The 14,570-nt window shown below is 33.7% G+C and overlaps 2 long non-coding RNA genes across 2 annotated transcripts; one reads left to right on the top strand and one right to left on the bottom strand.

Annotated features, from left to right (window-relative positions):
• Positions 1-1,360: 1,360 nt before the first annotated feature.
• LOC119068827 lies at positions 1,361-11,205 on the top strand. The gene is made up of 2 exons (XR_005086231.1): positions 1,361-1,926; positions 10,927-11,205. It is a non-coding gene; the product is annotated as an uncharacterized LOC119068827 (long non-coding RNA).
• On the bottom strand, positions 5,692-13,892 carry LOC119068828. The gene is made up of 3 exons (XR_005086232.1): positions 13,881-13,892; positions 10,083-10,084; positions 5,692-5,995 (listed from the first exon to the last, which is right to left on the bottom strand). It is a non-coding gene; the product is annotated as an uncharacterized LOC119068828 (long non-coding RNA).
• Positions 13,893-14,570: the final 678 nt, after the last annotated feature.

Below are 14,570 nucleotides of genomic sequence, written 5' to 3' on the forward strand. Positions count from 1 at the left end.
TGACTTGATACGAGATCTCCGCTTTCTGTCCTAGTGGCATAATATACTATTATACTAACGGATTATGAAGGCAATTGAACTACTTCAGACGATATTTTATTGTTTTTTGAGCTTCCCAATCGTTCATCAGTTATTCCAATAGTTACGAGTTGCAGGCACTTGAACATTATATAAATTCGTACATCTTTGTTACATAATTCATTGCAAAAACCTTTGTGTTCGTTCTTCAAAAACTAAAGTAATTGAAATTTAAAATTGCTATCTGGATTTCATCGCATTACATGTAAAATGTTTTTGTTCATCCATTCTAAACGGTAAATTTTGGGCACTTTCGTGTGTATAGGCGGAATTGCCTAAAATCAATCGACCAAAACCGATACAGATTCAGATGTATTCTTGGTGTGGACGACTGATTTTAGTCACTTTCGCGAAGTGAGTAAAAATACAATACAATTGGTCCGTGCCGAAAGAAATTTTCGTATAGTTGGTGTAATGTAAATATAAGTATGGTATACCGAAGAGGAAATTGCAACAAGAGCAAAGTTTGAGTGCCGTAAATCGATTAACTTGGAATTGCCTGGTTTCCCCGAGACAAACACGTTTTTTATGTGTGATAATTTACGTCAGAAAAATTCTATTTTTTCGTTTTCGTTCCTGGGAATGTTTGCAAGTACTGCGGTCATAGTATATTTCCCCTACTAAAAGACATTGGTTTCGGATAACTTTTGGCGTGTGATTTGTTGTGTTTTCATATCATATTGTCACAATGCAATGAATAACCCACAGTTAAAGTAAATTGGGATACAATACTGATACTGCTTTGTGTGAATTTGATCTTTTATAGACTGAGTTTCCAACTGGGGTTTGCCTATCTTAAACAACAACAATTTTTTTGAGATTTTAAGATGCTTTGGGTCCCTTATATCACAACTTGTACATACTATGAATAGCTCTATTTATCGCTATACCACAGATGAGGTCTCAAACAAATGCCAAACGCCAGAATTGGGGCCTCATTCAATGTGTTAATTAAATTCGAACATGTAATTGAAATCATACATAACTGTCTCATATACACTCGTGATGTACATGAGCTCAAAATATTATACACTCGAACTATAAAGGATTATAATTATGGTACTGAAGAGTTTCACAAAATGTTAACTGTAAAATTACAGACCCTGAAGACATATCCTGTACAGCTTAATAATATGTTTGGTTTGTATTGGTTTCATTCACAAACATTTTACAAATACTCTTGTCTAGCTAACAACTTATGGAAAATTTCAATTGACATCTCTGTCTCATATATGTATGTGGTATACAATTCATATTATATGGTCGATTTATACATCTCGACGCGGCACAGCAAAGTCTTTTCGGTATAAGTGAAAGTATAGGAGAATATATCAAATAATTATATCAACATTTGCCAGGTTCCATTACTTTTGAAATCCTTTCAGTTGCACACAGAGAGTCAAATCTGAATTGGCATGTTTCCAATAATGTGAAATAGTCCAGTTTCCATTCCACTGAATTCTCATATCCGAGACTATATATATTGCGCGATCATTTAAAACCTATAAATCAAAAATAAAAAAGCCAAATGATGATAACATTCCGCTATTGATTAAAAATGTGTAAAATATGTCTTTTCGCAGTTGTGCAGATGCAGAAGCTGCAACAAAAAACATTTTTTTTTTGGTGTGCTTTCCATGAAAAAGGAAAATTTATGGTATCGAAGATGGTAATCAGTGTTATGGTACAGTGTGTGTGAGAGTCAAAGAAATTATGATCGTTGACTACATTGACGTATTGTTCATTCGGTGCTCTTGCAATAAGTGATGAAACGACGGACTCAGATTCAGTGCATAAACGATAGCTGAGTTCGGTGATAGCTGAGAGAGACTATCTTCCGTAACGAATGTAAATAATATCGAATGTGCTTCGAAATAATGTTCATATTCAAAACTTGAAATATTGTTGTGTAATGTTTCCTGATACGATTTGATTTGATTTTGTTTGTAATTTTGAATGGTTTTGCCTTTTTGAACGTGGGCTAGCTGTTCTAACGTTAGCAATGTTAATTGAAGTTGTATCGTATGTATTTTGTCACTCTTGATACACGCCAGTAAGGTGAAACCCGTTGTTGTTCAAATAAATAATTAAATAAATACGCCTTCATTTACCTTCTACTTGTCTTTCGTTAATGGAGTCGAATTTGTTTAGTTGGTCAAAATGAATAAAAAGAAAATTCGGCAAAATAACAAAATTGCACTTAAGACAAAATTATATTATTCTAAACGATTGTTCAGTCTTCATCCCGTGTATACGGTTCTGCATCGCTTATCATGGCCATTGTAAAAGGATATTTGCACAATGAGCGCTATAAAATGTTTTAGATTAAAGATATGACATGCTGCAGCACAGGATAGTGCAAGTGGCAGAACAGAAATCATATTCTGAATTGAATTTCGTTTCACAAAGGGGGTAAAAAGCTTTTTATGCACGCTGTGTATTTAACTTGTTTGTAAAGGATATATGAATTTACGGCTGCTAATTAGGTTTTTCAGATCTTTTGTCATTTTTGGAGAAGTTTTTTTATCAAACATCGAAATGACAAGATAAATGAGCTTGATTCCAATGCTTCGTTCAGTTATTTTGTTGTTTACGCCAAGGTATCCGGGAAAACATAATTGAACCATAAAAACTCTAGTTAATTAAGCAAAAGAAAGTTAAACATCTCCTAGAACACAACGTAATTTCAATTAATTTATATATAAAGCAACATTGACTCATTGCAACAAACACCAGCATTGTGTCTATCTATTTAATACCAATACGTACGTATGTTCTGTTGAATACAATATCATGACAACAACAAATATCCAAATTACCCAATAAACATGAAGATACACAATCTCATTTAGTGTATAACAACACCTTTGCTAAATTGAATTTGGTGTTTTACAATCCCACTTTCAGTTTAAACAATGTTCGCAGCTAAAACACCCCTTCATAACCGAATAAACAATGCACGATTGTTTAAGGCTTTAATTGCATTACATTTTCAGATGTATTGTGCTCTTTGTTTGCTTGGCAGAAAAGTTGTAGTTAATAATTTTTCGCGCGCCTCACAGAAGTGAAATATTTTTCAATTTCCCTTCTTTCTTTCGTCCTTCGTTTAATATGTATATCAAAGCCGAGACTCTTGTTAACTCGGTGTGTTTACAATTTGAATAGATTTGGTACACAGACATTAAGCTAGTTTGGGTGTCGATTTAAAAAAAAAGGAAGTTTTTCCGCAGCTGGAATACCTTTCTAAAAGTACCACCGACAATTAGTGAAAATTACATAGATATGGGCCTCGATTTAAATCTTTTTGTGGATTAAATCCCTCAGGAATTACTTCCCTTACACTTCAAACTGGTAAAAATTAAATTTAATTAGATATGTCGACATCTACGACGTGTAGGACGACACGTCTGAAATCTGAAATGATTTGAATTTGTTTAGAAAATTGTTGATGTGCCTGATTTGAACCTGAGCCCTACATCACACCAGCCGAGAATCTTCACACTGAGCCATTGCGTCCTTAGTCCCGTCGGAGTGTATTTCGAATAAAACAATCTCCGTGGAATTAATATACGTTCTTTAATCTGTATCGTTAGTACCACTCTTTTAGTTCCACTTTTTTTCGTAAAAGGTGAAAAAGTTGCACTAAAAAAGTGAAACTATTGTCACAAAATATGTGGAGTGAAAATAGTTCCACTTTTTCCTTTTACGAACAAAGTGGAACTAAAAGAGTGGTACTATTGTAACGCTGGTAACCGTCCCTAACAAATCGAAATAAGTCCCACACGCTAAAACTTTTCCAGTATTTTATTGTTTTCAAAATCAATTCAACAATTTAATAATAATTAAAAATAAAAAATTTCATCAAGATTCTTTGATGGAGGAAGCGTTGCTAGAATCGAGGCAATGTTTCCTCGTTGAATGGCAACAGCAATTCATTGAATCAAATAACTTGTTGCTCGACGTTCTTGAGAGACCGGTTTGATTTTGCTTCCACTTTGTTTCAATAATTGTAAGCCCGTTTTACCAATGATGCCTGATGTTTCGGATGCAAAACCTAAAACTTTATTCCCAAATTTTTGTATGTGTATGCAGTCAATGTAACCATTCATTCTTACACTATTTCATTGATAAACAAAAGTGAGTCATAATAGTATATCTTGTGCACAAAGTTTTGAAATGGTAATGGTAGCGAAACGGGTCCCACTTCAATTTTTGATTGCGGAAATGCAACAATGTACCGTTCCTCTCACATAGACAACTTAGAACTAAACTGATCTCATCATAAGAATGCAATTTTGGTGGGTTTCGTTTGTTTCTTTCGTTTTATTTGTTCCACACGTATTCCACCACATGGAAGTAGCGTTTGCCTTTACCCTTCTTCAATTCCACACGTACGTGTGAGTGAAACGACACTCTTTACGCTTCTTTTGTTGACAACATGTGGAACGCTGTGGAACAATTAAAATTGTAGAATGGTGACCAATTGCAAACTTAAATTGGGTTGAGTTTAGTGCTAAAAAATCGACACTGTTCACAATATACAATTAAATGTTAGAAAAACCTATTATTAGCGATTTGCATACAAATCTTTTCTAAACAGAAGCCACAAAGTTTTACTTTACGTCACTGAGTTGAGAAATAGCTATTTAGCTAACTAGTTAGTAAATGTGGAGTTCGGCAACACATCGTATGTGTATACTATTACTATTTACTAACGTGCTAGCAACAAGATTTTATATACAGCAGTGAGATCCAGGATCACAGATCCGCACCGCGCAAAAACATACAACATTTATGTTACGCCACTCTTTCCATCTGCGAATAGTGTTTCTTGGTGACTATTTTTATTTGCAATGATACGCATCAATTCATAAAATGGATACACCCTAGGGATGTGCGATGGGTAAGGGACCGTGACTGGCATAGTCCACAAAAAATTGTTTTCATCCCTAGGTGTCAAATATCGATTTTTAAAATTTTTAAAATTGATTTACAACTTGCGTAAAATCAAAGAAGCTAAATTTTCGAGTTTTCGGTTGCCCACATAATTTGACCTCTACCAAAAACTTACTTTTAGATTTTTGTTAGCTGTCTCAGTCTTATTCGACTAATTGGGGTCCAATTTAACTGGAAAAAATAAGAACCGAAAGAAGTTTGACGAAAAAGTATGTTTTGTGAGTCGTCAAAGTTCGCCGTATATGAAAAATTGAGTGGATCTTGAACTTGAAAATTCGATTCATAGGGAAAATGATTCAATTTTTGCTCAAGTGGGCTCAAATTTTTGGGAATGTTGTAGGCTATCCAGAACAGAAAAGTTTTTGAAAATAATCTGAGAATCGTTTGTGTCGTAAGTGTTTGTTTGATCTACAATTGGGGAAAAATGCCTTAACTGAGAACATGAATTTTTTGCGAAAATTTTTAGTCACTCTCATGGCGATCATTCGACCGCATTTAAAACTTTTCTCAAAATCGTTTTACTTCTTGGTTCCCTATCAACGTTGCTTAAAAATAAGCTATTGTGCGACAAAATTTAAACTCATTTTGTGAAAAAATCTGCAAAAGAAACCTCTCTCAAATAAAAATATCGAAAACCTGCGAAACTTTTTTACCCGGAAAAAGTATTTTCCTCACAAAAATGATGTGTCTTTTGGGTTTGTTTATTAGAGTAGACCCCGTACTTTACACTAAGACCGTTTTACCAACAATTCACTTTTTGGTTTAGACAAGAAAGCCTTTAGAGTGTCGATACCTCGAAAAACTAGAAGATTTTCAAAAAATCGTCTTGGGCAAAGCATAGAACATTTTTGAAAATGTTTTTTTTGGTCTTAAAATTTTCTTTAGACTTTGCTGAGTCGGATCAGCTAGGTGCAGAAGCTCGGATGGAAAATATTCAAAAATCGACCGACCCTACTAAACACTAAGGTCGAACTATTGAAGTAACGACAAAATGAATTTTCATCCAATTTCTGTATTTGTTTTATTTTTAATGAAAACATTCCTGCGAATAGTCATCATGAAACACTATTCGCAGATTCTGCGATTAGTCACCAAGAAACACTATTCGCAGAATCTGCGAATAGCATTGACGTAAATAAAATTTTAAGTCCTTTCATCATTCAATTTTCAGTTCCGTTGAGTTTTATCAATGACTGAAGGAACTGCGAACTAGACTGCGTGTATATGTATGTATAAATTGTGTAGTATTTATACAATATATTACGACTTGTGCTACCATAAATTATGGTACTCACAGATACTAGTCATGATGTTTTATACTGTCATTGAATACAACCATATTGTAAGGTTAAAGTACACTAAATAATTAGGAAGAGAATCAAATATAAAAAAAAAAGTTTTCACGGAAATTGTTGATGATAATACATGCAGGCGCAGCGCTAAGCTACCATTCAAGTGATGTTCTCTTTCAAATTGATAAAAGTCTTTCTAAGAAAAATTTTATTTTCATTTTCTATTGCCGAAAACGCAGGTCTGAAGAACCGAAAAAAAAGTGGTAAGAATTTAATATTAGAACCTTAAGGGCAATGAAACTCTGATTTCCCCAGAGCATGTTTTATAAGTTTCAAATATAAGAGAAGTGTTGAATGTCTCTTTAAATTAGTAGGTACATAAGAACGCACAAAAGAATTTATGTGACAATAAACTTGACATATTTATTCACATCCTTATAAATAAGATTTTGTTCGTCTGTTATTCGTGATGAGTGTATGTGTCTTAACGGACTAAAGTGTGATCTGTAGAAGGGAACTTTTCTCTCTTATATTGTGAATGACTGTTTCAGCAAAAATAATGTTTACGATGATAAACAGCATTTCTTTTATTCGCCATCGGTGTTTGAAGAAGCAAACAATGCTTTGCGTAAATATTTAGGCGGTACAAAATGCATCGTTTAATAAACACTTTATCAGATCAGTTAACTCCAATTATAAATTATAAGTGAACTGTACAACGAATTTATTTCCGTAACACCCAACTCAATAATCATTTGGTTGATGGGTAATTTACCATTTTGAAGAGAAGAATCTCAACATGTAGAAGGCAAAACCTTAAACGAACATATCTTTATCGCAATCATCCAACTAACTATTGAACATTGTTTCAATATTTCGATAAAATGGAATTTAAATTGAAAGTAGATAATGTAAACAGGCAACATCGAAATGCACACTGTTCTCGATGAGTTAGATACATCGATGAACCACACATGCACATTATTTTGAATGCTTCCTCTTCCCTAAATTTAATGACTTCATTTGGTGCATCAATGCACTTCATTACATCTAACACAGTTTTGTATCTATTCACAACATGTGACACGATTACAGAAAATTTTGCATATTGCATGTACGGTTGTGGTTGTATGCGAAAACGAAAAGAATTTACTTTTTGATCGAATATATGCACACATATGCATATCGACATACACGGACGGTATCATTTAAGTAATCAGTTTAGAGTTTTGGCCGTTCGGTGTTGCGCTTTGCCTTTGAGAGTATCCCATGGTATGTAGATAAAGTGATGCAGTCATTTTAATTGGCTCGCTGTGTTAGTCTTTGGTTGTGAATGAAAAATAAAAATCTAAATTTTAATTCATTTGATGTCCACAGAGATGTATTAGATTAACTGGGTGTGTTGGCAAAATGTGGACACCAATGTATGCTACGCTAAAACGCACATCTATCAATTTATTTGATTTATGAATTCTACGAATTTTGCGTTAAATTATGTATTACGTACCAAAAAGCCCCCTCATCAACATTACTAATTACTAATTAATATAAATAATTTAAACACAGAAAATGTTTTTTTTTAAAGCATATGAGCCATTAACATGATTAAATTCCATTTAAATTAACTCATTCCATTACATTTCAGATTTAAAAAACTAATTATCAAAATCGTAATATTCAGAAAAAAATGAAACGAAACACTTCCAATGACCATCAAGTTCATAAATCTGCGATCAGACAATACCTACCAATATTAACATTTTACGACATGCAAGAATTTCTCATCTTGAACTTTGTTTTATATCTCTTACAAACAAACAACTGAATTATCACTATTTAATCGAGTTTGTTCATTTGCTAAATCCTTCATTAAAATAACAACGACATCCCTTTTTCTATCTTCTGTGCTCTGCCATTTATTACATATATATACAAAACCGTATATAGATGCTTGTATGCCGTATATATATATATATATGTAAGTGCACACGAAGCCAAGTCCAAGTAGCTGTAATTTACTACTAAATTTAGTTGTGGCCACAAAGACAACCCCATTTAAGTTTTAGCAGTCCCATCACGTTTTCCACCCATTGAGGAAAATGGGTTACGAAACAACATAAGAGAATTTTCATTCCTTTTTCAACTGTACAGTATTGTGTGGTTTCGGTCTGGCTCATGGCTTTTTCAGTTTTGATGTTGTTCTATCTAGACTAGATAGATTTTACCTCTATACACCCATCTACATAAAAACCTATATGATGATGATGGGATGTTGTGTAATACAAAAGAATTTCCAAAGACCCGTAAAATCATTTGTCAACATGAAATGAAATGAATCTTGTGCATGTCTGCTGAATGTGATTTTACCATTTTAAGTTTATTCTGACTGGGGAAAATTGTTCAACAACACCAATAACATAGAGAAATAATTAGAGAGTCATTGTTTCGCAAGGGAATACAAAAACATTTTAAAACTGAATTCAATAGTTAACTGAGTGCTTACGTGGGCTTCATACTTTTGGGGTTTACTAAAACAGTAGTCTATCTGCATATATACATCTAGGCACAGCGATATTTATATATATGTATAAATATACTAACTTGCTGGGGAGGCATCGAAATAAGAGACTAACTCACGCAAAATGGAAAATTTATTGATTGTACCATCTGTTTTGATTATAATTCCTTTCCCTTTTATAGCTTTATGTCAATGGCTTCAGTATGCCAATTACATGGAAAATTACATTTTATGAGGTGAATTACAATTTTGCGAATTCATGGTTTTGTTTATTTTGAACGTTAAATGGAATCCAATTTTCCGAAAATACTGATACTTTTCCTAGACATTTTAGTGTGTGTTTAACTTTGAAAATGTAATCGGTTAATCGCTATCAAAGGTTTGGTTGAAATTTTTGATTTTCGAATTTTGAATGGCAGCAAATTTCTTGTATGAATGGTAGTAGGGTAATGGTGTGGATTAGAAATGGATTAGAGTAAGTTTACAATAAATGAGACATTGAGTCTTTGATCTGTACGTTTTTATATCTGGAGCATATTCCAGATTCATGGAAGTTACACTTTTGCATTTCGGATTCAGCTGAGAATTTTCATACGTCCGTAAATATGCACGTGCTCCTAATCAATCGTACGTGGGGGAATATGAGTATTATATAACGACCAGTTGAAAGCTAAAGCATAAAAGTGTAACCTTAATGTTGAAGCTTAATAGTAGATTATGTTGTAATGTTGACAAGTGTGGTGATTGTAGCGGTTGTAATATGGTGGTGTGTACCAAACAATAGTACCTTATTCGACCACTGTTTCGATCTGAGAGAAAATAAGGTACGTTTCGAAGTCTTGCTTTATATAAAGTTCAAAAATACATGTTCACATCAGGGTAAAGCACGACAGGCCCATCTGAGGCTTAGGTACAGGTTATTTTCCACCCACTTCATCTATCTATCAGGGCCTTGGCGACAGTGAATGAATACTTTACTATTTTGCACACGAAAAGCTCTAGCGAATCATAGCTGAAATGAAATTTCAAATCCCAACTAAACTTGCTAACTAGTGGTCATAGTACAATACACATATGTGGGAAAATTTGAATTATCAGCAAACCGAATGCAGTGAATACAAGAGATTTTTTTAACGAGTATGTTGTGATTGCTGCATGCAAACTCGATACTCGTCACTTTCCCGATTTATAGTCGATTTATATTATTTAGCGGGGTGAGGCATAAAATATGATTTGACTTCTCGTATTCAGGTGACAGTTATCCAAGGGTGAAGCCCTAACAGCCGTTTAGTTATACTAAACGTATAATGTACCAATATCGCCATTTACCTTTTGTAAAGGATTAAAGAAAAAATTTGTCTACAAATTGGGGTCATTAATGAAAGCAGCTTCAGGAGAACCGCGCTCCACCGATTACTTATTACAGAAAATTTCAATCGCTATTCAAAGAGGAAATGCGGCATGCATTCTAGGAACATTAGGGAGAAGTAGAGTAGATGATTTTTATTTATTGTAATATTTATTTGTTGATGAAAAGATCGTTTTTTTACTGACTGCGCCTTTGTGAGCAGTCTTTTTTTTCGCTTGTTTAAATAAACAAATTTACACAACAAAAAAAAATTAAAGAAGTAGTTAGATATTGGCCGTTTGACTGCAATACAATTGGATGAGTTGAGTAAGCATTCTCAAACGTTAGGGTATGTTGTAATTAATTATTGAAGTCATTAAAATAGAACACTCAACGATCATGATTCCTAATTTATTCATATGCATTGAGGGTCAGTATTGTCCACCATGGTAATTAATTTATAATTACCTTCAATAAAATCATGTTTCAAATAGGTTTCCGATCTGATTTACCTTCAAGTTATTAGATTGATGTGTCATAAATATTCTTCATTTCCGCATGGATTTTCGTTACAATAGAATTATTCCGAAAATGTAATAAAATTTAACCAAACGAAAGGAAAACATAAAACATATATTGCAAACGTTGACATAAATCATACCTAACCGTTTGAGTTACACAACTAAACTGAACAAAATCATTCATATCAAATTTACCCCCATCTCTTGTTATAGGTCGTGTTAATTTTATTTGCTCTTCATTTTCTTTTCCGAACCGTCTGTACACCAGTCCGTCCGAACAAACAGAACACAACGGAATAACACTAATAATACCATAACAATCCACGCAATTGGGCAATTGGACTAACAGAAATGGACCATCTCATCCTTCACGGTTTATATATGCTCCAACTAATATTTACAATTGACATTACCATTAGATGTGAAAGAAAAAAAAAATGCGCTCTGAGAAAACGGCTGCTAAATAAAGATAAAAAGGATAAATGCCCATCATAAAGCTTTTTTCGTGTAAGAAAAATTTGTGGATATTTTTCCTACCCTCATAAACGATCCCAAGGGTGTTATATTGTTCAAATAGCTAAAATAACATGAAACCTTTTAAACACACTCTTTATATGAGAAGTACACACCGTGTACCTTTAAACAAAGACTGAATGGAAAATTGGTCCAGTGTTTTTGGCATTCTCTTCATGGGTATTGTTATGGGAAAAAAATTTTAGAAAGAGTTTTTAGCATAAAAATAGTTTTAGTGGAAGTTCGTCGTGTCTTAAAAAAATATTCTTACCCCTCACAGTTTGTCAATAAGACAAATGAAAGGTATACTCATGTGGAATTCTGATGTCTCCTTGAGATAAAACCTAGACTTTGGACAAGTTTTACGAATAGAAGCTATATGTTCAAAATGCACATGTACCGAAATTTCTTCGAAGCTATTTGGTTTAAGTATAGAAATAAATCTGATTTATCTAATTAAGTTTGACCCACTTCACTTGGCTATGATTTTTTAATGAACTAAAATCTCAACAGTCACTAAAATTTGTACTCCATCCCTACACAGTTACAAATTATACCATTTTGAGTGATGAATAGCAGGTTTCAGTGGTTGTAATCCTGAGAAATGTCTTCTATAAAATGTTTTTCCAGTTACTGCTTCGTTTGAGTTATTGTTGCAAAAGTTTAATTATAAATTTAAAAAAAAAGTATAAGCGGCACATTAGCCGACTATAGTTTTGGCCAAAAAATAATCTGAAGACGTGCTACACTTTTGTATGTATACTGTATAGCATCAGCAATACCACTAATCCACTCATGACATCAGCTGCCCTCATTGGACCATTAATTTCTAATTCCCATCTCGTTACGTATACTGCATTAGCATAAATGTAAATACTATTTACGTAAAGACGTTTGTGACATAGAAACGGGTTTACAGCATCACTCTAAGAATACGCACGGACTTGTGCCACTCCAGTTATATTGAAAAACAAGGCATCAGAACAGTCGGAGGGTTTGCTGCGACTCAGCCCCGTACGACCCGTAATCCTATTTCGTCCGTAACCATAATATGTCCGTAGCCGTAATACGCCCGGAACCCTAATACGTCTACAACCCGCTAATGCGTCTGTTACCAAAATGCAAGTCAAGTTGGGCATGGTCAAATTTACTGAAAGTGTTCACTTCCATTGGGTATTCAATTACCTCTCAAATGAAACAAAGACTAGCAAAATCGGATGAGATTTACTCGATTTTAGTATGTACAAAAAACACTTAGGGCTGAGTAGCGGCCTATGCCAAGGGCCCAAATTTGAAACTTTTTTTGCCATCCTTCTATTCGGCATTCAATTATCTGTCAAATGAAACAAAAACTAGCAAAATCGAATGAGATTTATTAGATTTATGTGCAAAAAATACTTAGGGCCGAGTACCGGCCTTAGTCCAAGGGCCCAAATTTGAAAAATTTTTCGCCACGTTCTTTTCGGTATTCAATTACCTCCCATAAAAAACTAAATCTAGCAAAATAGGATGAGATTTACTCGATTTATGTGCAAAAAACACTTAGGGCCGAGTAACGACCTTTGAGCCCTCCCAACAAGTCAACGTTACATCTTACCCAAAAACAATGTTCAATACCTTTCATTCATGGGCTATTTTTGAGAAATCGGATTTCTCAAAATTCTCAAAAAATTATCAAATTTCTCAAAAATTTCTCAAATTTTTTAAAGCTTAACAATGGTTTAACAATGTAATTTTATGTGTAGACAGACAAAAAAGTAACCAGAGAACTCGTACAGTCGAAAAAGAGGAAGAAGAAGTAATTAAAGCCTTCGACATTCAGTTTTCAAGTATTTATCAAAACTAGCTGTCTAAATCAGTTCCAAAAACGTTTAATATATTGTCTACATCGTTAGGCACGTAACAAAGTTAATTTTTCTAAATTTTATTCAGAAGAATAAGAAAAAAAAATTGTAAAATTTTGAGAAAATAGAAGAATTCTCAAAACTCAGCTATTGCGTTCGTATTTCGGTAGATATCGTCGAACTTGACCTTACTTTTGTCGATACCAATTGGGAAAAAAAAGAATTTTGAAAAAAGGTTGTGATTTACTCAAGCTAGAGGGGTCACGGACGGACGGACATTTTTTTTATTGTGGATTCTATGAACATAACCAAATGCTTTGTCCTTACAGTCTGCTTCCAAATCAACGTGTTACAAACGGCATATTAATCTTATAAGCCCCAGTACTTCGTACGGGGCTAAAAAGCTATTTTTTATATGGACAAAAGTTTTTCATTATTGGAAAAAGAAATTTAAATATATTTTTTCTGTCATGCCGTCTAACATTCGACCGAAACTCGAGGCAGCACACAGTTCTATTTTTAACTTTCCATGAAATATCATCCATTTAGTCTATTACGAAGCTCGTGCTTGTATATAAATATGGCCAACACGCTATGACTGTGTGTAAAATGTGTTGTAACTAGAATCGAAGAACCAACAAATAAAAAAATAAAATTGAAAAAACTTATATGTTATGTCCTGCTACAATCTGAAACTTCATTCAAGGAAACTTAAATTGCAAACAAATTTCGAAAAGCCCTTAATCCTTCGCTCAAGAATAAGAAAACAAAATATGTGCGAGTGATATTCTTACATGCGGAGATATGTACTCAATTTTATGTTTTATGTTCTAAGAGCATGTACCAATAATATGGAGTTTAATGCTGGAAGAATGTTCTTTCAAACTGGTACCATCTGTTCCCGATTTCATTTTTGCTCATGTTATACTGTCGTACACTTAATATTTAAGTTGCCCATGGAAAAATTTGCTTAAAACATTTTTTTTAAGAGAATTGATGAGTTGGTTTTATGTTTGTCGTTAACTTGTATGCGGTGTGTATGTGGTGCTCCATTTGAAACCACTATCGTTTATTACGTATATTGAAAGACGACACTACTTAAACTACAAGAAGTTTGCCTATATATGATTCATAAAAATGAAATGAGGGATATATGAAACAGGTACCGTAATATTTACATCAATACACTTGCCTCCCTAATGTATGATTCGCATCACTTAAAATAGTGTCGTCCCTCTTTAGAAAAAAGGGACGAAACCTGGGGGAGGGTAACTCATACAAGTGTACATACATTTTTCCTTACTAGTGTTGAAATATCGCGTATTTTCATTGTCATTTACGAAAAACGAAGTTCCTAACTACTGCAGAAAGGCTTCTTTCTAGCGAATTCGATTCCAAAACTCGCCTCCGCCTCGTACTGGAAACCTCTCATTCGCTAAAGAAGCCTTTAAGCATGCGTTAGGAAAATAACTATTTCCTAACTAGTGTTGAAATATTGCG

This window comes from Bradysia coprophila, assembly GCF_014529535.1.
Source record: "Bradysia coprophila strain Holo2 chromosome X unlocalized genomic scaffold, BU_Bcop_v1 contig_20, whole genome shotgun sequence".
NCBI classification, from domain to species: domain Eukaryota; kingdom Metazoa; phylum Arthropoda; class Insecta; order Diptera; family Sciaridae; genus Bradysia; species Bradysia coprophila.